Raw genomic sequence first — 25,319 nt, forward strand, 5'->3', positions numbered from 1 at the left:
ATAAGTTCCTTGGGAGGTCTAGTTTCCAATTTGGGGTCACTTGTGGGGGGGTTTATACTGTTTGGGTACATCAGGGGCTCAGCAAATGCAACGTGACGCCTGCAGACCAATCCATTTAAGTCTGCATTCCAAATGGCGCTTCTTCCCTTCCGAGCTCTGTCATGCGCCCAAACAGTGGTTCCCCCCCACATATGGGGTATCAGCGTACTCAGGACAAATTGGACAACAACTTTTGGGGTCCAATTTATTATGTTACCCTTGTAAAAATACAAAGCTGGGGGCTAAAAAATCATTTCTGTGAAAAAAAAGAGGAATTTTTATTTTCACGGCTCTGCGTTATAAACTGTAGTGAAACACTTGGGGGTTCAAAGTTCTCACAACACATCTAGATAAGTTCCTTGGGAGGTCTAGTTTCCAATTTGGGGTCACTTGTGGGGGGTTTCTACTGTTTGGGTACATCAGGGGCTCTGCAAATGCAACGTGACGCCTGCAGACCAATCCATTTAAGTCTGCATTCCAAATGGCGCTCCTTCCCTTCCGAGCTCTGTCATGCGCCCAAAAAGTCGTTCCCCCCACATATGGGGTATCAGCGTACTCAGAACAAATTGTACAACAACTTTTGGGGTCCAATTTATTATGTTACCCTTGTAAAAATACAAAGCTGGGGGCTAAAAAATCATTTCTGTGAAAAAAAAGAGGAATTTTTATTTTCATGGCTCTGCGTTATAAACTGTAGTGAAACACTTGGGGGTTCAAAGCTCTCAAAACACATCTAGATAAGTTCCTTAGGGGGTCTACTTTCAAAAATGGTGTCACTTGTGGGGGGTTTTAATGTTTAGGCACATCAGGGGCTCTCCAAACGCAACATGGCGTCCCATCTTAATTCCAGTCAATTTTGCATTGAAAAGTAAAATAGCGCTCCTTCCCTTCCGAGCTCTGCTATGCGCCCAAACAGTGGTTTACCCCCACATATGGGGTATCGTCGTACTCAGGACAAATTGCACAACAACTTTTGTGGTCTAATTTCTTTAATTACCCTTGGGAAAATAAAAAAATGGGGGCGAAAATATCATTTTTGTGAACAAATATGATTTTTTATTTTTACGGCTCTGCATTATAAACTTCTGTGAAGCACTTGTTGGGTCAAAGTGCTCAGCACACATCTAGATAAGTTCCTTAAGGGGTATACTTTCCAAAATGGTGTCACTTGTGGGGGGTTTCAATGTTTCGGCACATCAGGGGCTCTCCAAACGCAACATGGCGTCCCATCTCAATTCCAGTCAATTTTGCATTGAAAAGTCAAATGGCGCTCCTTCCCTTCCGAGCTTTGCCCTGCGCCCAAACAATGGTTTACACCCACATATGGGGTATCGTTGTACTCAGGACAAATTGCACAACAACTTTTGTGGTCTAATTTCTTCTCTTACCCTTGGGAAAATAAAAAAATGGGGGCGAAAAGATCATTTTTGTGAAAAAATATGATTTTTTATTTTTACGGCTCTGCATTATAAACTTCTGTGAAGCACTTGTTGGGTCAAAGTGCTCACCACACATCTAGATAAGTTCCTTAGGGGGTCTACTTTCCAAAATGGTGTCAGTTGTGGGGGGTTTCAATGTTTAGGCACATCAGGGGCTCTCCAAACGCAACATGGCGTCCCATGTCAATTCCAGTCAATTTTGCATTGAAAAGTCAAATGGCGCTCCTTTCCTTCCGAGCTCTGCCATGCGCCCAAACAGTGGTTTACCCCCACATATGGGGTATTAGCATACGCAGGACAAATTGTACAACAACTTTTGGGGTCCATTTTCTCCTGTTACCCTTGGTAAAATAAAACAAATTGGAGCTGAAATAAATTTTGTGTAAATAAAAATGAACATTTAACTTTTTTTCAAACATTCCAAAAATTCCTGTGAAACAGCTGAAGGGTTAATACATTTCTTGAATGTGGTTTTGAGCACCTTGAGGGGTGAAGTTTTTAGAATGGTGTCACACTTGGGTATTTTCTGTCATATAGACCCCTCAAAATGACTTCAAATGAGATGTGGTCCCTGAAAAAAAATGGTGTTGTAAAAATGAGAAATTGCTGGTCAATTTTTAACCCTTATAACTCAATAACAAAAAAAAAATTTGGTTCCAAAATTGTGCTGATGTAAAGTAGACATGTGGGAAATGTTACTTATTAAGTATTTTGCGTGACATATGTCTGTGATTTAAAGGCATAAAAATTCAAAGTTGGAAAATTGCGAAATTTTCAAAATTTTTCGCCAAATATCCGTTTTTTTAACAAATAAACGCGAGTTATATCGAAGAAATTTTACCACTATCATGAAGTACAATATGTCACGAGAAAACAATGTCAGAATCGCCAAGATCCGTTGAAGCGTTCCAGAGTTATAACCTCATAAAGGGACAGTGGTCAGAATTGTAAAAATTGGCCTGGTCATTAACGTGCAAACCACCCTTGGGGGTGAAGGGGTTAAAGATAGAAGTGTAATTATAATGCTCCTGATTAAAAAATTGCCCCTAACTATATTGTCTGCACAAAATATGACCCCCACATTGTCCCTCTTTTGGTACATGCTCTTTACACTGACGACTTCCTTCCATACCCAACCCCTCTTTACACCGTGCTCTTATACTGTGTCCCCCCTATAGGGCCCAGTATTTACACTGTACTCTCTCGTCACACTCTCCCTCCTTGGTATACTGTCCCCTCCTGGCTGTGCCCTTACACTGTCCCTCCATTCTACACCCCACTACTCAGTTTCTATTCTGTGCCCACTCACTTTACTCCCCCATACTGTCTCCTCACGCTATTCCCCTCCCTCCTCATACTGTCTCCTCTCACATACCCTGTTCACCATACTGTCTTCTCATATATTTACCCCCTCACTTTCTATACTGCCTGCTCACCTGACTCCCCATACTGTCTGCACACATCACATCACCCTCACTTCCCCGTACTCTGTCCACATACCTTTCTCACATCGCTACTCATACTGTGTCCACATACATTCCCCCATTCACTCCCCATACTGTCTGCACCCATCCCCCATACTGTTTCCTCATAAATGCCCTCCATTCCCCATACTATTTCCTCATACATGCCTCCCATTCCCCAGTACTGTTTTCTCATACATGCCCTCATTCCCCCATACTGCTTCCTCATTCATGCCCCCCATTCCCCCTTACTGTTTCCTCATACATGCCCCCATTGCCCTGTACTCTTTCCTCATATATGCCCCCCATCTCCCCCTTTGCTCTTCATTTTGGGTCCTCAAATCTTCCCCACACATTAAATCCCCCATCATCACTACAAATCTCCCCACACACAATAAATAACCCAATCCCCACTCCGTACCTCCACACACATTAAATCCCCCATCCCCACTCCAAATCTCACCCCACACACATTAAACACCCCCATCCTCACTCCCATTCTCCCAACACATAATAAATCCCCCATCCTCACTCAAATTCTCCCCACACACAATAAGGCTATGTGCCCTCGTTGCGGATTCGTGTGCGGATTTTTCCACACTGTTTGTGAAAAATCTGCAGGTAAAATGCACTGTGTTTTATCTGCGGATAACAAGCCGATATATTGCGAATTTCCAGCGTTTTTGGTTCGGATTTCACCTGTTTTTTACCACTTGCGGATTCCTATTGAGGAGCAGGTGTAAAACGCTGTGGAATCCGCCCAATGCTATGTGCCCAAGTTGCGGATTCCTGTGCGGATTTTTCGGCACCGTTTTTGCAAAATCCGCAGGTAAAACACACTGTGTTTTACCTGGGGATTTACCTCGGATTTACCTGTGGTTTTTGTGTGGATTCCACATGCGGTTTTACACCTGCGGATTCCTATTGAGGAGCAGGTGTAAACAGCTGTGGAATCCACAAAAAGAATTGCCATGCTGCGGAAAATACAGCGCGGCATTTCCGCGTGGTATTATCCGCACCATGGGCACTTCGGATTTGGTTTTCCATAGGTTTACATGGTACTGTAAACCGGATGGAAAACTGCTGCGAATCAACAGCGGCTAATCCGCTGCGGATCCGCAGCCAAACTGCAACGTGTGCACATAGCCCACATAATTGACATGCTGTAGAAAATAAAATGCAGAGTTTCCGTGCGGTATTTTGTACACCATGTGCACTGCGGATTTTGTTTTCCATAGGTTTACATGGTACTGTAAACTGGATGGAAAACTGCTGCGAATCCGCAGCAGCCAATCTGCTGCAGATTCGCAGCCAAATCCGCAAGGTGTGCACATTCCCTTTATCCCCCATTCCCACTCAAGTTATCCCCACACACAATAAATCCCCCATCCCCACTCTAATTCTCCCCACACACAATAAATCCCCCATTCCCACTCCAAATCTCCCTACATACATTAAACACCCCCATCCCCACTCCAATTCTCCTCACACACATTAAATCCCCTCATCCCCACTCCATTATTCCCCACACATAATAAATCCCCCCATTTCCACTCAAATTCTCCCCACACATAATAAATCCCCCCATCCCCACTTAAATTGTCCCACCCCGTGCACGTAATCTTCGGTGTTTTCAGCTCCACTGGAGCACTTACCACCAGTGTCCACCTCTACCAGTGCAAGTGAGTGACGTCAGCAGCATGATCGCATGATCTGATCACGTTGCTCACGTTGCTCTGACCCGGCAGTCAGAGCCTCAAGTTCATTCTCGCTTCTGTAAGATGCGAGTACAATTGATGCCTAGGCAGAGGCGGTCACTGACAGCCTGGGGACCCTGTGCAAGAAATGTGTGGCGAAAAAGCTATTGTGTGTATATATATATATATAGCCACACACACATACATGTGTATATATTTATTATGTATATTGCCGTCCCTTATTATACAGTGCCCTCTCTTGTTATGTACAGTACCGTCCCTTACATATTGGATTTTGTAGAGCCCTGTTTTTTATTACATACCATCCTCTTTTGTTAGCTGTATAATGCAATTATGGCTGATAGAGCAGAGGAAAGCTTCTTTTCTAATGGAGGAGCTGATGGTCTGGTCGTCTTGTCACTGGCTCCTCTATCAGCAGTCATTTTATATCTAAAAGGAGAGGGGACTATGTAATAAAAGAGGGCGCTGTGAATAACAAAATAACAAGAATACACTATGTAAGAGACAGCATTGTACATAACAGCAGAGGAAGCTATATAATAAGGGATGGCACCATATATAACTGAAGAGAATGGTCCGCAATAAGGAATGGTGTTATACGTGATAAAAGAGGAAACTATGTAACAAAGGATGGTGTTATACAGAATTAGTGAGTACACTATATACTAAGGGACTGTGCTATATATAATAAGTGAGTGCACTATACACTAAGGGACTGTGTTATACATAAGTATGTACACTCTATACCAGAGGTCTCAAACTGCATTCCTCGAGGGCTGCAAACAGGTCATGTTTTCAGGATTTCCTTGTATTGCACAGGTGATAATTTAATCATCTGCAGAGAATGATTCCAGCACCTTGTGCAATGCTAAGGAAATCTTGAAAACATGCATGGTTTGAGGCCCTCAAGGAATGCAGTTTGAGACGCCTGCTCTATACCCTCCCCATCATTGCCCATTCTTCCACTTCAATCATTTCCTCCTCCCCACCATACCCATCATTGCCCTCTCCATCACCCCATCCTTGCCGTCTCCTCCCCCTATACACACAACACCATTTACCTCTCTGCACATTCCCCTGCAGCGCTACGCACGCACGCACGCATACACACACAGACGCACGCGCACACACACACAGACACACACAGCACCTCTTACCTGTCCGCACGCTCTCCCGCAGCTGAAGCATCACCATCAGCAGCTTCCTCTCTCTGGCACAGCCGGCCGCTGACTGATGACATCATCCAGCGGCGCTGCTGTCTGTGTGAGAGAGACGAAGCACGGCATGAAGCAGGAAAGATCCCTGCACATGCGGCCGGCACGCTGCATCTTCTCTGTGCCAGCTGTCAACTTGACATTCGGCACACATAACAGCCGACTTTCAGTCAGGGGGTGGCAGAATGCAGCCACCAGGGGAGACACTGCTGACAGCCGGATTATGAGGCCCGACTGTGCCCCCTGACGGCTGTGCCAGGGGCACATGCCCCAGCTATCCACCCTAGATACGCCTCTGGTATAATGGTCCTCACATAGCACTGCAAACTGTATAATGTTCTCCATATAGCCCTGCAAACTGTATATTGGTATCCACATAGCCCTGCAAACTGTATAATGGCCCGCACATAGCCCTGCATATAGTATAATGGTCTCCACATAGTCCTGCATATAGTATAATGGTCTCCACATAGCCATGCAAACTGTAAAATGGCCCCCACATGGCCCTGCATAAAGTATAATGGCCCCCACATAGCCCTGCAAACTGTATAATGGTCTCCACATAGCCCTACATATAGTATAATGGTCTTCACATAGCCCTGCAAGCTGTATAATGGTCTCCACATAGCCCTGCAAACTGTATTATGGCCCGCACATAGCCCTGCATATAGTATAATGCTCTCCACATAGCCCTGCAAACTGTATAGTGCCTCCACATAGCCCAGTAAATGGTATAACAATCCCAACATAGCCCTGAAATCAATTTTATGGCCCCCACAAAGCTCTCCAAACAGTATAATGGCCTGTTTTAAAATAAATAAATAAATAAAAGTACTCATCTCTCTTTATTCCCCACTCCTCTGGTCTCTGCAGCGCGTGTTCTGAACCTCTGCTCTCAAATGTCAGAGCTCAAACGCACAGGGAGAATGATGGAGGATGGAGCTGATGGCTCTCTCTGCCATAATTACTTTTCAACTGTATCAACATCCAGAATGCCGATAAAGTTAAATGTACAATGCTAGGCCATGGGGGACCAACTCACAGGCCCCATAGCAACCACATGGTCTGCTGCTATTAGTGATATGCCACAGCTATAGGACTGTTTCTCAGCAACTATAACTGGATCTTTAGTCAAAGAAGACGGAATTCTGAACAGTTCTAAACATCAGTTGATTTTGCAAGTCTTATGCAAAAAAGATGAATAGAAATATGAATTTCACCTTTCAGCATGATAATGTCCATAAACATACCTCCAAATTAACAAAAAAAGGCTTCTCTAGAACAAGATGAGAGTTGTGGAATGGCCCTGCCAGAACCCAGATCTGAATCCAATTGAAAATGTGTGGGATGACCTGAAGAGGGCGCTGTACTGAGGAGATGCCCTCACAATCTCACAGATATGGAGCACTACTGCAAAGAATTGTGGAGAAAGATTGCCAATTCTAGATGTACCATGCTGATAGACAACTACCCAAAAAGACTTAGTGCAGCGCCCCAGAGACCTGGTCGTTGCAGTAATGTCGCTCTGCCACTAAGGGGAGTGATGTTACGTCTGATTGCACTAAAGGAGTTCACCTGACCAGGTATCACAGTCACACATTACACTTCACACTCTGGCCACCAGGGGGAGCAAAGGGTTCTATGTATTAGGCCACTCCTCACACTTGGGTAAAACTGGGGGTTGGATAGGAAGTTAGGGAGAAGCTGACTGGGTTTTGCCCAGGCAATACCTGGTGAGAGAAGAGGTTGCTTGGGAAGATTCAGGGGGGTCCCTGTCAGGGGTGGGATCCTGACAGTGGCCTAGCGAACAGAACAGATCGTTACAGAACCGCGCCTGCTCTACATTGCGGCGGTATCTTAAGAAAGGACAAGAAGCGAGGTTTATTGTGGAGAAGTGAGAAACGAGCAGGGGCGTCCCTATAATGAGGCAACTTGAGCTTGTTGCCTCAGGCGGCGCCACCTGCTGGGCGGCAGTGGGAGCGCTCAGTGCAGGAGACTGATGCACAAAGTCCTGAGCGTTGCTCCTGTGCAGAGCTTGGTGCCGCCTCCAGCGCTGGCTCCTCCTCTGTCTTCTCTCCCCCTCACCCTCTGGCTGATCAGGACATCGGCAGTGAGGGACAAAGCAGGAGGAGCTCGGAGCCAGAAATCTCCTCAGTGTAGTGTGTGACAATTAAAGTGGCCAGTAGGTGGCAGCGTCACAAATTGATGCTGCCCCCTCCTGGCTCCAGTAGGGCTGCTCCCTCCCCCAGCCCCCACCATTCCTGAGACTAGCTGCTGACGCTGCCTGCTGGTGCCTCTGTACACTGTCCCCTCCATAACTCCTTCCTAGTTCCTCTGAGATCACAGGAGGCAGTCGGACCAGAGGAGGAGGAGGAGGGGGAGATCCTGCCTGCACAGACTCCTAGAGGAGGCAGCAGCTCCCTGTGTCCTCCTGTCTCCTCTGCCCCTGGTGACCTGCGATGGGGCGAGCAGTGATGGCTCTGCTTCAGCACGTGAGTATATGGAATGTCATTTATAGGGTATGTAATAGTGTGTATAGTGTCTGCTTTCCTGTGTGTGAATGAATGCAGAGGTTTCTTGTGTATGTAATAGTGTGTGTAGTGTACAGTATGTGTGTCTCTGTTTATAAATGAGTGTATATGGATATACTGCCTGTGATTCTTGAGTATGAACAGGCCTGATCCCACAATTGTCTCTGCTTGTCAGGATCCCACATAATAAATTCCTCCCAATAACAATCCTTTGCATATATCCAGCACAGTGTAACCTGTGCACTCCCGAGTATCTGGAGTCCTGTCCAGTAATGTGCTAGGGTGCAGGCGGTGCGGTGCTGATGTATGTGATGTGCGCTCCCCTGAGTATCCGGAGTCCTGTCCAGTAATGTGCTGGGGTGCAGGCAGTACGGTGCTGGTGTATGTGATGTGCGCTCCCCTGAGTATCCGGAGTCCTGTCCAGTAATGTGCTGGGGTGCAGGCGGTGCTGGTGAATGTGATGTGCGCTCCCCTGAGTATCCGGAGTCCTGTCCAGTAATGTGCTGGGGTGCAGGCAGTGCGGTGCTGGTGAATGTGATGTGCGCTCCCCTGAGTATCCGCAGTCCTGTCCAGTAATGTGCTGGGGTGCAGGCGGTGCTGGTGAATGTGATGTGCGCTCCCCTGAGTATCCGGAGTCCTGTCCAGTAATGTGCTGGGGTGCAGGCAGTGCGGTGCTGGTGTATGTGATGTGCGCGTCCCTGAGTATCCGGAGTCCTGACCAGTAATGTGCTGGGGTGCAGACGGTGCGGTGCTGGTGTATATGATGTGCGCTCCCCTGAGTATCCGGAGTCCTGACCAGTAATGTGCTGGGGTGCAGGCGGTGTGATGCTGGTGTATGTGATGTGCGCTCCCCTGAGTATCCGGAGTCCTGTCCATTAATGTGCTGGGGTGCAGGCGGTACTGGTGTATGTGATGTGCGCTCCCCTGAGTTTCTTGAGTCCTGTCCAGTAATGTGCTGGGGTGCAGGCGGTGCTGGTGTATGTGATGTCCGCTCCCCTGAGTATCCGGAGTCCTGTCCAGTAATGTGCTGGGGTGCAGGCAGTGCGGTGCTGGTGTATGTGATGTGCGCTCCCCTGAGTATCCGGAGTCCTGTCCAGTAATGTGCTGGGCTGCAGGCGGTGTTGGTGTATGTGATGTGTGCTCCGCTGAGTATCCGGAGTCCTGTCCAGTAATGTGCTGGGGTGCAGGCGGTGCGGTACTGGTGTATGTGATGTGTGCTCCCCTGAGTATCCGGAGTCCTGTCCAGTAATGTGCTGGGGTGCAGGCAGTGCGGTGCTGGTGTATGTGATGCTATCAATGCAGACGAGCGCTGTGCACTCTGGTACCCAGCACCTGTATGTTCTGCAGTTATCACCCCTCACATTATCACACCTCAGCTAGAATGTCCGCTCTGTGGAACATCTCCTGAAGGTTCGTGCATGATTCCAGAGCTCTGGTCATTCTAGCAATGGACCTAATAGTCCAGGCAGTGGTGACCACGGTCATTTCACTATATATAGATGTAGTGATGAGTCTGGGTTTAGGTTCCTCTCTGACTGAGAATCATGCCGGTTCTGTGTGGCCGGCTAAAGTCTCCTTTTTTGTTTGACTACACTATTACAGATAGGACACACAGGCTGATAACAGAGATTTCTGCTGAGAACAATACGTATTGTTGACAGAGCATAACGACCTAATGACTGAGGTGGACTCTTTTGTGCAGTTCCTCTGTTGGATAATAGTATTAAGTTAAATGCCTTTGATCAGAATGTCGGCTTAACATGGCCCAATAATCTCATGAGAGAATCGGAGCACACTGAGGAGAAGATGGAGGAAATAATTCTCCATCTTCTTTATCTTATCACTTTGCGGAAATCAGACTGCACTCAGATGTCATCCAAGTGCAGTCCAATGTTCTGCCCCCCCCCCTCACTGATTTGAATGTTTGCATGCCGTCCAATATACCCTGCTACTCCGCATTCTGTGATTTTTTTTTTTGTCATGCCAATTCAGTATGAGAAGAAGACACTAGTCTTCTAGAAATCCCATCCTCACTATGTTTCTCCCCTCCGCAGCGTTATTTTAGCTGCAGTGCAGGTTTTGGGACTTCCGCATCACCGCAGCATGTTCATTTCATGCTGCGGAGTCAGAAGAGATCGCCATCGGGTGAATGCGGGGAGAAGCCGCCCTGCACCCACTGCAGATCGTGAGTACAGGGCAGCTGCAGTCTCCCTGCGATCACCCGCGGGTTCTTACAGGTCCGGAGACATTGCTTCCAAGACGCAGCCCCTCCAGATGCTGAGCACATACCCTAAGGCTATGGTTACACACTGCATTTCTGTGTTTTCGCCCATAGCACGCTGCAAAAGCGCCGAAAAGAATTGGTGCTCATTCTTTCCAAATCGCAGCAAAACCCGTGCAGGTTTCACTTTCTGCAAATAAATAAAACCAATGTGCGTTCTCAGCTACAAAAAATGCAGGTTTAGATGAGCATAAAACCAAGGTAAAAATGCAGCAAAACCTTCCTTGTGTGAACCCAGCCTAAAGAGGAGGAGAGAGGGGAGAATACATGTTATATGCGGCTCCTTACTTCATTCATTGGCCAATAGACCTGTCATAGGGGGGCACCAAAATCTCCTCATTTGCATTAGATGTAAACAATTTTTTCTATTCGCCACGACAGCACCCACTGAGAGAGGGGATCCGCCCCTGGGAACAGGAAACCTACAGAGAGATAAAAGGGGCGGCCCCCCCTCGCTCCTCAGTTGGTTTCCTGTTCCTAGACGGGAACCCACAGAGAAGACTCTATGGAGTAACTATGAAGAGGAAAGCCCGCCTGGACTGCCGCCTGTACGACTCTGCTGAGCGGCAGGGGCTCCAGAGCGGGTAGACAGAGACGGGAATGATCCTGCGGGCCACCCCTCATCTGCTGATGCTGCTGCAATGCCTGGTAGTTATCAACGGTCTCCCTGCTGGGACACCGTTGTATGAGGATACCGACCTTCCTCGTCCGGCCGGACCTGGGTCAGGTAATATACTCCGGGGGTATGTGGACGTCTCCCCGGTGGGTTTTTTCCCCTCCTGGTCCCTCCGGAGTGGAGGTATTGAATTACTGGTAGCTGCAGGTGCAGCACTTACCATGGCGTCTTCCAGCGTGCAGCAGAGACGCGGGCGCATGCGCAGTAGCATCGGCGTCCCGGAAGTGCTGGGTTGAACTTCCGGGATCGCGGGGGCAGCCTGGGCTCGACTACAGGCGCTATTGTGCCGGTAATTACTGCAAAGCATCTGCGGCTGGAGAAGCCAGGGCTAATCGCTAATCTCCCCTGATAATCAGGTACTGAAAAAAAAACAAAAAAAAAAGGGGGGAGTGTTTTCTCAGCTGTGGGCAAGCGGTGCTATATAAGGCAGTTCAGAGCACTCCTGGTTGCGCAACATGTCGTCCCAGGAGGATCTCGAGCGCCCACTGGAGGATTCAATCCTGCCTAGTGGTGATGCCCAAAAAGGCAGTGGACACTCAAAGAGGAGTGACTCCACTGAGAAATCGGGGAAAAAGTCAGGCCGCTCTGCACCGAAAGCTGATCGTACAACCCGGCAGACGGTATTTAACCTTACTCCTGGGTGAATGCGTAGCGGGCTTTATGGGGACTAATGGTAGTTTCTCCTACTTCTATCTTATAGGGTAAGCGGACGGAGAAATCTAGGCACAAGCAGTGTGCGATGTGTAATGAGCCCCTGCCGGACTCCTATATTAAGAAATTGTGTCAGAGTTGCATAGATTACACCTTACAGCAGGAAAGTTCTGTCAGGATGAAAGAAATTCGTCTCATGATTAGGGAAGAACTTCAGTCCTTGGGAGGTAGTCCGGCGGTGATTGTTGAGAAAAGAGCCAGGAAAGCGCCTTCACCTGCAGCAGACACGTCAGCAGAAAGTGGGGAGGTCAGCTCAGACGTTTCTCAGAGATCGGGCTCCTCGGATGACGAGGATTACGTCTGTTTCCCTACAGACAGTGTAAATAATCTGATTAAGTCAGTGAGAGGTACTATGGGGGTATCAGAGTCTAAAGAACCTCAGACACCTCAGGACGCTATGTTTGCTGGTCTTTCGCAGAAGAAAGGCCATGTGTTTCCGGTGAATCAGGCCATCAAGGACCTGGTTAAACGGGAATGGAGTAAAGGACAAAAGGGGTTTGTGCCAGTCTCGTGTAAAAGGCGGTACCCCTTTGATGATGAGGACTTGACCACTTGGTCCAAAGTACCTAAAGTGGATGCGGCTGTGGCATCCACCTCCCGCCGTTCCTCCCTGCCAGTGGAAGATGCAGGTTCCTTATCAGATCCTATGGACAGGAAATCTGACATAATACTTAAAAAGTCATGGGAGGCCTGTGTAACTGCCTTTAAACCTGCAATTGCAGCCACATCTACTAGCAGGTCTATGCTAGTTTGGCTCGACCAGCTGGACCAAAACATCAAAACTGGGGTATCCAGGGAAAAATTGCGCTCTGCTATTCCTTTAATTAAAGGGGCGGCGGCATTTATTTCTGATGCCTCTATTGACTCACTCCGTCTGGCGGCCAGAACGGCCAGTCTTACTAATACGGCTCGTAGAGCCTTATGGCTAAAAAACTGGAAAGGAGATGCCCAGTCCAGGTCAAAATTGTGTGCCATACCCTGTCAGGGTGAGTACCTCTTCGGAACAATATTAGATGAAATACTCACTAAGGCGGGTGAAAGGAAGAAGGGGTTCCCTAATCCCTTTATTCCTTCTTACAGAAGGGCGTTCAGGAAGCCACCGTTCGGCAAAAAGGGAGGCTTTAAAGACCGGTGGAATAATAATAAAGAATTTAAACAAAAAGGAAATTTGTTCAATAAACGTCCCTTTAAGCCAGCGGATAAATTCCGTTGACCCAGTTCTGCCAGTGGGGGCTAGACTTCTAGAGTTTGCAGAGCAATGGAAGAAAATAACGGTCAATCCATGGGCCATCAATTTAGTATCTTCAGGCCTCGTTTTAGACTTCATCCAAACACCTCCGGATTCCTTCCTTCTTACATCCTTAAAATCTAGGCCTCAGCAGGAGGCCCTTGAAACGGAAATTAAATCCCTCATATCCAAACACGTATTAATAAAGGTGCCACCATCCCAGATAGGGAAGGGCTTCTACTCCCCCCTGTTTCTAATTTCTAAGCCCGACGGCTCTTTCAGAACCATAATCAATTTGAGAAAATTGAATTCCTTTATAAAACCCAGAACATTTAAAATGGAATCTATTCGTTCAGCTATTAAACATTTGTTTCCAAATTGTTACATGGTAGTATTGGATCTTAAGGATGCTTACTACCATCTCCCCATACACCAGTTACACCAACAATTTCTCCGGGTAGCAGTGGTTATAGATGGGCAGGTCTGTCACCTACAATACCGGGCTATGCCATTTGGTTTATCCATGGCTCCAAGGGTTTTTACCAAGTTACTATCAGAAGTAATGTCCTTCCTACGAGTAAGGGACACACTAGTAATTCCGTATCTAGATGACCTGTTGATTGTAGGTAAAGATTCCCTACAGTGTGAGAAGAGGTTGGGGGAAGTAGTATTTTCTTTGCAAAAACTGGGCTGGATTATAAACTGGGAAAAATCCAGGCTCCAGCCAGTGACATGTCAGAAATTTCTGGGGCTCCTATTGGACTCGGTTGACCAGATATGTAGGCTTCCTGATGAGAAAAAGACCACCATAATACATAAAGTAAGTATAGCCATCAGTAAGCGTAGTATGTCATTAAGGAATGCCATGTCTTTATTAGGTTCCCTGACTTCTTGTCTTCCCGCAGTCCAATGGGCGCAATTCCACACTAGACAGCTACAGAAATTTGTATTACAAGAGGACATTAGGAAGGAAGGAGAGCTGGATGACACAGTCGTTCTAACGTCAGATGTGATACACTCCCTTGCATGGTGGTTAGATTGGGGCAATCTATCTAAGGGAGTTTTATGGGTTATCACTTCATCCACTAATGTTACCACGGATGCTAGTCCCGATGGCTGGGGGGCACACTTTCAGGATCAGGTAGCCCAGGGTCTCTGGTCTTATGCAGAGCTTGAGAATTCCTCTAATGTAAAAGAGTTGAAAGCTATATTTTATTCCCTGCTCCACTTTCTCCCTCAGCTGAGAGGCTCTCACACAAGGGTCTTCTCCGACAACACAACCGCAGTGGCCTATCTGAACCGTCAAGGAGGTACTCGGTCAGAAAATCTTATGGGAGTTGCTTCAGACATCATGGAGCTAGCCGAAGGTCACCTACTATCCTTGTCGGCGGTTCATATCAGAGGCATAGACAACCTTCGTGCAGACTTCCTCAGCCGCCACACTCTGCATCAGGGGGAATGGATGCTCAACAGGGAAGTGTTCAAGTTAATAACAGCCAAATGGGGTGTACCCCAGATAGACTTGTTCTCCACACGGGCAAACCGTCAGGTGAGGATGTTCGCCTCTCTATGCAGAGAGGACAATCCGGACATATTCGATGCCCTCCATATAACATGGGCATTCGACCTAGCCTATGCATTCCCTCCATGGAATCTACTGCCTGTGGTCATAAGAAAGATAAGGGAAGAAGGGGCAAGAGTTCTACTGATAGCCCCATTCTGGCCCAAGAGGCCATGGTTTTCGTGGCTCAGAGCGATGTCAATTTCAGACCCCTGGATTCTGCCTCAGACCAAGGACCTTCTATCTCAGGGGCCGTTCCTACATTCTCAAGTAAAAGGAATGAACTTGACTGTCTGGAATTTGAGAGGCAATTACTAGAGTTTAGAGGGTTCTCTAAGGGGTTAATTAATACCCTCATGAGGAGTAGAAAGCCTTCCACTACCAGAATTTGTTAGGATTTGGAAGAAATTTCTTGAATTCCATACTGCACAACTCTCTTCGGAAGTTCCTATATTCTCAATATTAGAATTTCTACAGAAGGGTCTGGACTTGGGACTCTCGGTTAGCACATTAAAGGTCCAAATTTCGGCTCTAGGAGCTCTGTTTAATTCTGATGTTGCAGGCAATAGATGGATATCTAGGTTTATTTCCGCTTGCGAGAGATCAAAACCTATTAAGGTTCCACAGATTCCTCAGTGGGATCTGACGTTTGTCCTGGATGCATTGACACAAAGCCCTTTTGAGCCTCTTCAGACAGCCTCTCTGAAGCATGTCTCATTAAAAACGATATTACTAGTGGCATTAGTATCTGCCAGAAGGGTGAGTGATCTCCATGCCTTATCAGTAGATCCTCCATTCCTATCAGTGACTTCTGACAGAATAGTTTTAAAAACAGATCCATGTTATCTCCCTAAAGTAGCCACTAGTTTTCATAGGTCTCAGGAGATCTTGTTACCTACCTTTTATGAGAACCACTCGACTCCAGAAGAAGCTAGGCTTCATACCCTAGACGTTAAAAGAGCTATTCTAACCTATATAGAAAGAACTAGGGACTGGAGGGAGAGTAGGGCTCTCTTTGTGTCTTTCCAGGGGAAAAACAAGGGATCCAGAGTCACAAAGTGCACACTGTCGCGCTGGATCCGGGATGCTATAATCTTGGCGTACAGATCTAAGGGAAGAGACCCTCCTCTGCATATCGGAGCACACTCCACTAGGGCCGTATCGACTTCCTGGGCAGAAAGAGCGAACGTGCCAATACACCTTATATGTAAGGCTGCAACTTGGTCTTCGCCTAATACCTTCTATAAGCACTATAGACTAGACCTATCTGCTGCTTCTGATCTAACCTTTGGGGTATCGGTTCTCGGCTCAGTTAACCCACCCAATCTATAATCTCTGTAAATCTCTCAGTGGGTGCTGTCGTGGCGAATAGAAAATACCGGATTACTCACCGGTAATGCTCTTTTATAGAGCCCACGACAGCACCCATTCGATTCCCTCCCTTTTCTTTATTTAGTTGCACGTGGTGTCTTGTAGGGAGATGTATGTAATAGAGTAAGATGATATGAAGTTGTAAATATGTATATATAACTAAACCTGTTAAACTAAAAAACCTGGCGGCGGTTCCTCCTTATTCTCTGTAAAACAACTGAGGAGCGAGGGGGGGCCGCCCCTTTTATCTCTCTGTAGGTTTCCTGTTCCCAGGGGCGGATCCCCTCTCTCAGTGGGTGCTGTCGTGGGCTCTATAAAAGAGCATTACCGGTGAGTAATCCGGTATTCTCAGGAAATTGTCCTGTTCTAGTCTGTATTTTACCGGAGGGGAGCCCCGTATACCACTATATAGCAGCTTAGTATGCATCTTGGGGGTCACTGACTTCCTTTTTACATAGTGGTGTTACTTTTTTTTGGAATTTAGAAATTTGGAAGTGGACAATACAGTACATGGGCCGGTGGGGTCTGGAGGGGGGCCAATTAGAACTAATGCTATGGGGCCCCATAATTTCTATGTATGCCCCTGGTGCAGGATGCATTGCACCATTCACATATGTCTCTGCTGCAGGACTGACTGGTCATAACTTCCACACCACGTCCAATGTCGCCCCTTGGTACATACAGGCATCCAGCCCTGTTTCTCCCGAGCGGCGTTTGGTCGGTGGCGCTCGTCCCCCTTCCCGCTCTCACATCCCTCGCCCAACCCAATGGGATGGCCCCTATTAGCCCCGGACAGCCCTGTGTGTGGCACTTGTGATTGGCTAAGCGTTTTGGGACACGGAGGTGTGGTCTGTTATAGAAGACGCACCATTTTTTACCGATTTAAAAAATTTACTACAGGGGGGGGGCGCCATTTTGTAGTTTGCCTCAGGCAGCAGAGAGGCTAGGTTCACCCCTGGAAATGAGATCACAGCAAAAGGCGATAGAACCAGTAGGAGTCGTGCCCCGAGATCGGCAACATCCTACTGAGGCGCGTAGCCAGTGGCCGGAACGCCGAGGAAGTATTGGGCTCTAAGTATTACTTCAAACCAACGGCAGGACAGTTAATTATAGGTTGGCTGTCTCACCTAATTCACCTAATGAAGACAACGGAGGCAAATTGTGGGAGATGGGCGTCTCTAGGGTCCCTATAAAATAGCTCCAGGCCTACCCCGTCATACGGGTGCGTCCTATCCAAATCATCTGGGGGACGGAGAGAAAGAACAGAAACATACATGACAGTTGTGAGGACTATCCCGTGGTGCTCAGCAGGGAAGTACTACAACACCCAGGCGCTAGTAGGTAGGCACTGATTTCCACCTGCAAAGGGAACTCTGGATGTGCCTTCGGACCGGCCGGTCTCGGACAGCCCTGTTAGCAGTGCTCTGGATTGCGGATCCCGAAGCCTTCAGTAAAGAGGTAAAGAGACTGCAACCCTGTGTCCTCGTTATTTCATCGCACCACCACCTTTAATTGGACGCCCCTTAGCAGGGTCACGGCCCGGGTCAGGCCACCGTGACAACCACAAGACCGACAGAGAGGGGCCCGGTACCGAGTACCCCGCGGCCCTGCGTCTGGGGGCGCTCCAAAACTTGGCGTCACAAACAGGATCTACTTAAGCCTGAAGAATCAGGTCATGTGTGCCTTGGAACTGTGATTGAATTGTGCTTGAACTGTGATTTATTGCAAAGACTGTGCATTGCCACTTGCCGCCAAAAGTTCCCACCAAAACCGCCGCCATTACAGCGCCAAGAGGAGCGCAAGAGGAGAAGAATGGCGTGGAAGTGGGCGAACACAAGCTGGAGAGCGTGAAAGACAATGGCCTCCCAGTCTAAATATTACTGTATCCTAAGGACGTGTCCGTCAGCAGCTGAAACCCGCCTCCTGATCTTCTATGGCGGGCGGAGACCGAAGAAACGAAACTATGACTCAGATGAGGTGGGCCTGGAGACCAGAGAAGGCCTGCCGAAAAGAATGGCCCCGCACCGGCCCCCGTCACCGGAGGACTACGCCGACATGCCCCTGTTGGAGGATTTGGATCCATGGGAGCTGCCGGGGGGGCATCCCGTGCCTGAACGGTCCCCAGTCCGTACGCCTCCCTCAGGAGAGTGGAGTGGCACCGGAGGAGTTACCTCAAGCGTAGGTACTCAGTGCCGCGACCCCCGGGGAGGACGCCTCACCCCTGCACCTGATCCAGTCACCACCACGGCCATTTGTGCCCCGATGGCCCCACCGCCTGGCCCCGAATTACCGGGGGGGCACGACCTCGGGCCCTTCTCTTGGGGAGAATATCGGAACCATCTAATCGCGGAGTTCCAGCGGGAAGTGGAGCGGGAAGCGCGAGGTGAGCTGCTGGAGGGCTCCTTGCCGAAATGGGGCATTGTGATTGTTTACCAGCCCCAGGAAGGGAAAGGCTTAATTCAAGAAATTGGAGCAGCCCTAAGAGTCCGCATCACCCGGGGTGAGGTGGAACCCTGCTTGTGTGGAGACGGTGCCAAGTCCCTCCTGAGGCCGGGAGATGTGGTGACGTATCGCCGGCATCTAAAGGGAAGAGGTTGGTGGGCCCGGGACATGCAGCGCTGTACAGCCGTCCTGGCGGTCTCCAGAACCGAGGGGGAGGAGCTTGCCGCTGAAGCAGCTGCAGCAGCCTTTGCCGCCGCCAGCGTTATTCACCGGCCCACGCAGACACTCATCGCGGCGCACGACCTGGCGTGCAGAAGGCTCAAACTCATGGAGTGTACCTGGCACCGGGAGTAGACTTGGAGACAAGCCTGCCTGGGCCACAGAGGGCCACCTGTCAGGTAAAGCCCCGGTGGAGGCCACCCCCTGATTTACCGGAGTAAGCCTTAAAGCCATGCAACTGTAAATAGTTAACTGCCTGTTTGTCTGTTTTGCTGCTGATACCCGATCAGGGTTATTCTTAAAGGGATCCCTTTGTTTACCCGGGATCCCTATTATTTTTGCTTTTTGTTTTTGCTTTTGTTCATCACTGTTTTAAAGACTGCCGAATCATGGACGGTGAATGGTTCAAACTGTGCTGTAAATAGTTCGCACCTTATTAAAGGTTCCCTCTACTGGTTTTACAAGAAAAGGAGCTTTTTGAAGAGACTGTTCCAGGAAACAGCGCAGAGGTTCCTGCTTTGAAACGGACTTGCAACTTGAGAAGTTGCGCTACCTCAAAGAGACTTGGTGTTCCTCTTAAAGGGGATGTTCACATGTTGCACTTAAGTATTATGTTACTTTGAAAATGTTGAATGGTAGTAGATAGTGTTTAGTTATTTAAGATAGACAATGTTTAATGATGTTATTAGAGATTGAGGACAGGAAAGAATTGAAAGCCGAATTTCAAAGAAAGTGAACCCGTAGGGGTTAGTGAGTCCTCCTGGAAACCATAGAGAGATGGTTGATTGATCTTATACTGTGAATAAAGAAGAATAAAGCTTACAAAAGAAAAGAGGCAGTAGGCCCGGACGAGTAGCCAGGCGGTCCTGCATGTTCAGAATCAGAGAGAGTAAAGAAAATATTGCATTTAGAAAAGAGAAATAAAGACAAAGTTAATTTATATTCTAGAGTTTTATAGTAAGCCTTTAGTGGATTCAGCCTATACGCCCTTAAAGGAAAAGTTAAATTATTGTCCCAGAATTTGCACTTAGTAGGTAGAATACCCGGCTGGGTAAAGATGGTTACTTATAGTCAGTTAATTAATGAGTGTTATTTAAAAACTTTAAATATGTTTCTGTTTGTAACGTTCAAGTGTCCTCACCTCCCATAAAGGGAAGCACTGTTAAATTTACTTGTTCATTGCATTTCAAAATTTTGTATGTCTTTTGCTGACATGTATTGTTTTCTTCCCAGTCCGGGAGTACTGGATTTAACCGGGGGGGGGGGGGGGGGGAGTGCAGCGCCCCAGAGACCTGGTCGTTGCAGTAACGTCGCTCTGCCACTAAGGGGAGTGATGTTACGTCTGATTGCACTAAAGGAGTTCACCTGACCAGGTATCACAGTCACAAACTACACTTCACACTCTGGCCACCAGGGGGAGCAAAGGGTTCTATGTATTAGGCCACTCCTCACACTTGGGTAAAACTGGGGGTTGGATAGGAAGTTAGGGAGAAGCTGACTGGGTTTTGCCCAGGCAACACCTGGTGAGACAAGAGGTTGCTTGGGAAGATTCAGGGGGTCCTGTTGTGAATTCCGTTCTTGGGCTCCATCCTCTGGTCATGAATGGTATTTTTGGGAATTCTGCTCTTGGGCTCCCTCTGGTGGTTTCAAGTGGAACTTAACAGCTGCTTTCACTAATCGGTGCCCTGGCCTTGTTATTTAACTGGGCTTTAGGCTGTAGTTGATGCCAGCTGTCAATGTTCCTTCCTGTGGATTCAGTCCTTTCCTGGAAGTTCTCTGTTGGCCAGTCCATTTCAGCTTAAGATAAGTTCTGCTAGTTTTTGGGTGTTTCCCTGCCTATGACCTTTTGTTCAGTTTAAGTTATGTCTCTTTTGTCCAACTTGTCATCATGAAATATTCCGGCTAGTTGGAAGCTCTGGGGTTGCAGATTTGCCCCTCCACACCTTGAGTCGGTGTGGAGATTATTTTTGTAAACTCTGCGTGGACATTTAGTTTTTATACTGACCGCACAGTAGCCTTTTCTTTCTCTGTCTATTTAGATAGTAGTGGCCTCCTTTGCTAAAATCTAGTTTCATTTCTGAGTTTGTCATTTCCCTCTTCACTCACCATCAATATTTGTGGGGGGCTATCTTTCATTTGGGGGTTTCTCTGAGGCGAGATAGTTTTCCGTTTCCATCTTCAGTGGTAGCTAGTTCTTAGGCTGTGAAGAGGCGTCTAGGCAGAGATAGGAACGCTCCACGGCTATTTCTAGTGTTGGTGTTAGGAGTAGGGATTGCGGTCAGTAAAGTTACCACCTCCTCAGAGCTAGTACATTATTTGTTTACTCACTAGGTCATTTCAGTGCTGCTCCGTAATCACTAGGTCATATAGGTGATTATTGTCTGTAGAGCTGCCACCTCCTCTGAGCTTGTCCATGATTGGTTTTACCCACCAGGTCATCTCAGTACCACTCCGTAACCACCAGGTCATAACAGGGTCCCTGTCAGGGGTGGGATCCTGACAGTGGCCTAGCGAACAGAACAGATCGTTACGGAACCGCGCCTGCTCTACATTGCGGCGGTATCTTAAGAAAGGACAAGAAGCGAGGTTTATTGTGGAGAAGTGAGAAACGAGATTACAGCAAAAGGCGATAGAACCAGTAGGAGTCGTGCCAAGAGATCGGCAACATCCTACTGAGGCGCGTAGCCGGTGGCCGGAACGCCGAGGAAGTATTGGGCTCTAAACATTACTTTAAACCAATGGCTGGACAGTTAATTATAGGTTGGCTGTCTCACCTAATTCACCTAATGAAGACAACGGAGGCAAATTGTGGGAGAAGGGCGTCTCTAGGGTCCCTATAAAATAGCTCCAGGCCTACCCCATCATACGGGTGCGTCCTATCCAAATCATCTGGGGGACGGAGAGAAAGAACAGAAACATACATGACAGTTGTGAGGACTATCCTGTGGTGCTCAGCAGGGAAGTACTACAACACCCAGGCGCTAGTAGGTAGGCACTGATTTCCACCTGCAAAGGGAACTCTGGATGTGCCTTCGGACCGGCCGGTCTCGGACAGCCCTGTTAGCAGTGCTCTGGATTGCAGATCCCGAAGCCTTCAGTAAAGAGATAAAGAGACTGCAACCCTGTGTCCTCAGTATTTCATCGCACCACGCACCACCACCTTTAATTGGACGCCCCTTAGCAGGGTCACGCACCGGGTCAGGCCACCGTGACAACCCCAAGACCGACAGAGAGAGGCCCGGTACCGAGTACCCCGCGGCCCTGCGTCTGGGGGCGCTCCACTTAACACGACAATAAATTGAAAGTGTACTTCAATGACGTGTTAGTTTAAGGGTTTGTATGTATATTTCTTCAACCACATTATTTTAACCCCTTCATGACCTTGGGATTTTCCATTTTTCCGTGTTCGTTTTTCGCTCCCCTCCTTCCCAGAGCCATAACTTTTTTATTTTTCTGTCCATATCCATATGGCCACGTGAGGGCTTATTTTTTGCTAAACAAGTTGTACTTTTAAACGACATCATTGGTTTTAGCATGTCGTGTACTAGAAAACGGGAAAAAAATTCCAAGTGCGGTGAAATTGCAAAAAAAGTGCAATCCCACACTTGTTTTTTGTTTGGCTTTTTTGCTAGGTTCACTAAATGCTAAAACTGACCTGCCATTAAGATTCTCCATGTCATTACGAGTTCATAGACTCCTAACATGTCTGGGTAATTTTTTAACTAAGTGGTGAAAAATAATTCCAAACTTTGCTAAAAAGAAATGCTCCATTTTCCGATACCCGTAGCGTCTCCATTTTTCATGATCTGGGGTCGGTTGAGGGCTTATTTTTTGCGTGCCGAGCTGGTGTTTTTAATGATACCATTTTAGTGCAGATACGTTCTTTTGATCGGCCGTTATTGCATTTTCATGCAACGTCGCGGCGACCAAAAAAACGTAATTCTGGCGTTTCTAATTTTTTTCTCGCTTTGCTGTTTAGCGATCAGGTGAATGCTTTTTTCTATTGATAGATCGGGCGATTCTGAACGCGGTGATACCAAATATGTGTAGGTTTGATTTTTTTTTTTAGTGATTTATTTTGAATGGGGCGAAAGGGGGGGTGATTTAAACTATTATTTTTTTTTATTTTTTTCACTTTTTTTTTTTTTTTTTTTACTTTTGCCATGCTTCAATAGCGTCCATAGGAGGCTAGAAGCTGGCACACCTCGACCGCCTCTGCTACATAGCAGCGATCATCAGATCGCTGCTATGCAGCAGAAATGCAGGTGTGCTATGTGCGCCGACCACAGGGTCTCAAGGACCTCTATGGTTACAATGCAGAAGCACCGCTGACCCCCGATCATGTGATGGGGTCAGCGATGCGCTCATTTCCTGCCGCCCGGCCGGAAGCGGTGGTTAAATGCCTCTGTCTGTGTTTGACAGTGGCATTTAACTAGTTAATAGTTCAAAACAGCTGACATGTCCCGGCTTTGATGCGGCTCACCGCCGGAGCCCGCATCAAAGACGGGGGTTCTGACCTCGGACGTACTATCCCGTCCGAGGTCAGAAAGGGGTTAATTTTATTTTTTTATTTTTCCATCCAAAAAGATTTCAGTTTGTTTTGCAGTGGATTTGTACAGATTACAGGTGACTTTAAAAGTGGAAGAAATTCTAAAATGTTTCTTTTAATATCCACTGTAAGTCCTGTTTTACCTTATTTTATCTAAATAATTTTAGTTCTATAAAACTAAGAGAAGAGACTGCAATCTGCTCATGGTCGTTTATTTCATGCCGGTGCCCTTATGCTGATTTATTGACAGATTATGAAGTTCTGAATTTCTTGTTTTCAACTTCCCCGGTGGACTCGATCAGGAGAGAAGTGGTCATCGGTGACAGCAGTAAGGGGCTATTCCTGGTTCTGCTACATCCGCCTTCTGGAATAATAACGGTGTCTACGTTTATGACCTAGAAGAAGCCAATGTATAAATATAAGGTTGCCCATTGCCAAGAATTACATGTATAGCATTATAATGGAGGTTATACTGTTTACTGTAGGCTCAATAACATTTACCCATTTTATGGGGTCTGCGAGTCCTTCTCCTTCTGGGATAGGATCTCCTGCTTTTCTTGTGAGAAGCCATGATGTCTTGATGGTACCAGGCGGGTTGCTAATAACTTGTGGGCTGCCAGTAGAATGTCCTACACCCTGAGGCCATTATGACAGGTAGAACGCTCTCTCATTACCTAGCAGCTGTGAGGTCACCTGTATGATGTGAGGGAATGTTGGCTAGATAGGGTTGGCCGCTCTGTTTGTGAATGTGGTGGTGGGCATGGTTCATTAACGGAATTGCTCAAGTAAAAAGATTAATTATATATAAATATATCACACACAGTATATATATGGAATATTAAATTCTCCTAATAATGCCCCTTGAAGGTCTTATGACCTGGTGATCCACACACTATGTGAAATAAATTGGAAATAACAACATACATAAATAAATAAAACCCAAAACAAAAAGAAATAAATAAAAAAACCTGCTAATCAAAACCACTGTTACCCAATCACCCAATCCCTTTGTGGTTATAAAAAAAAACTAAAAAACTTTTTACACTTTTTGGGTTTGTGCACACGTTTTGGATTTGGCTGCGGATTCGCAGCAGTTTTCCATGCGTTGTACAGTACCATATAAACCTATGGAAAACCAAAACCGCATGGAAACGCTGCGGTTTATTTTCCGTAGCATGTCAATTCTTTGTGCGGATTCCACAGCGATTTACACCTGCTCTATAATTGGAATCCGAAGCTGTAAAAATGCATGTGAAAACCGCACAAAAACTGCCGTAAATCCATGGTTAATCCGCAGGTAATCCCCAGGTAAAACGCAGGGCGTGTTACACGCGGATTTTTCAAGTTCTGCGTGGAATAATCCGCACACGAATCCGCAACGTGTGCACATAGCCTTTATTTTTTTTCCTCCTCTTTTAACAAAAGCTGTAACTTTATTTTTCCATCAACAAAGCCATTTGAGATCTGTATTATTGATTGACGCCGTTCATTTTATCATATCATCTACCGAAAAACAAAGGAAATAATTCAATGCGATAAAATGGTGAAAAACATGATATTCTGAACTCGTTTTTTGGGTTTTGTATTTACAGCGTTCATTGTGTTGTAAAAATGACCTGGGAACCGAGGTCAGTAGGTCAGTATGCTCTAGGTCAGTATTATTATGGTGATAGCAAACTTCCTTTTTTTTTTAAAGTGGTGAACAAAAATTCAGAAATTCAGTAGAAATTAATGTTTTTTTGTCACCAAACTGATGTTTGCAATGATACTATTTTGGGGAAGAAAGAAAAAAACTCGTATTTCTGGCGTTTTTATTTTTTTTGTTCACCAATCAGGTTAATTAATTTCAGATTTTTGATAGGTGAGTTTTATGAATG

The 25,319-nt window shown here is 46.9% G+C and overlaps 1 long non-coding RNA gene across 1 annotated transcript in view; it reads right to left on the minus strand.

Annotated features, from left to right (window-relative positions):
• Window positions 1–23,638: 23,638 nt before the first annotated feature.
• Window positions 23,639–25,319, minus strand: part of LOC143768489 (uncharacterized) — a 240,985-nt gene continuing 239,304 nt past the window's right edge. Inside the window, exons 2-3 of the long non-coding RNA XR_013213891.1 lie at window positions 23,944–24,135; window positions 23,639–23,837 (exon numbers count right to left, since the gene is read on the minus strand). This is a non-coding gene — a long non-coding RNA (uncharacterized LOC143768489). The remainder of the gene's footprint in view (window positions 23,838–23,943; window positions 24,136–25,319) is intronic.

The sequence above is a fragment of the Ranitomeya variabilis genome, chromosome 4 (assembly GCF_051348905.1).
Source record: "Ranitomeya variabilis isolate aRanVar5 chromosome 4, aRanVar5.hap1, whole genome shotgun sequence".
In the NCBI taxonomy this organism is placed as follows: domain Eukaryota; kingdom Metazoa; phylum Chordata; class Amphibia; order Anura; family Dendrobatidae; genus Ranitomeya; species Ranitomeya variabilis.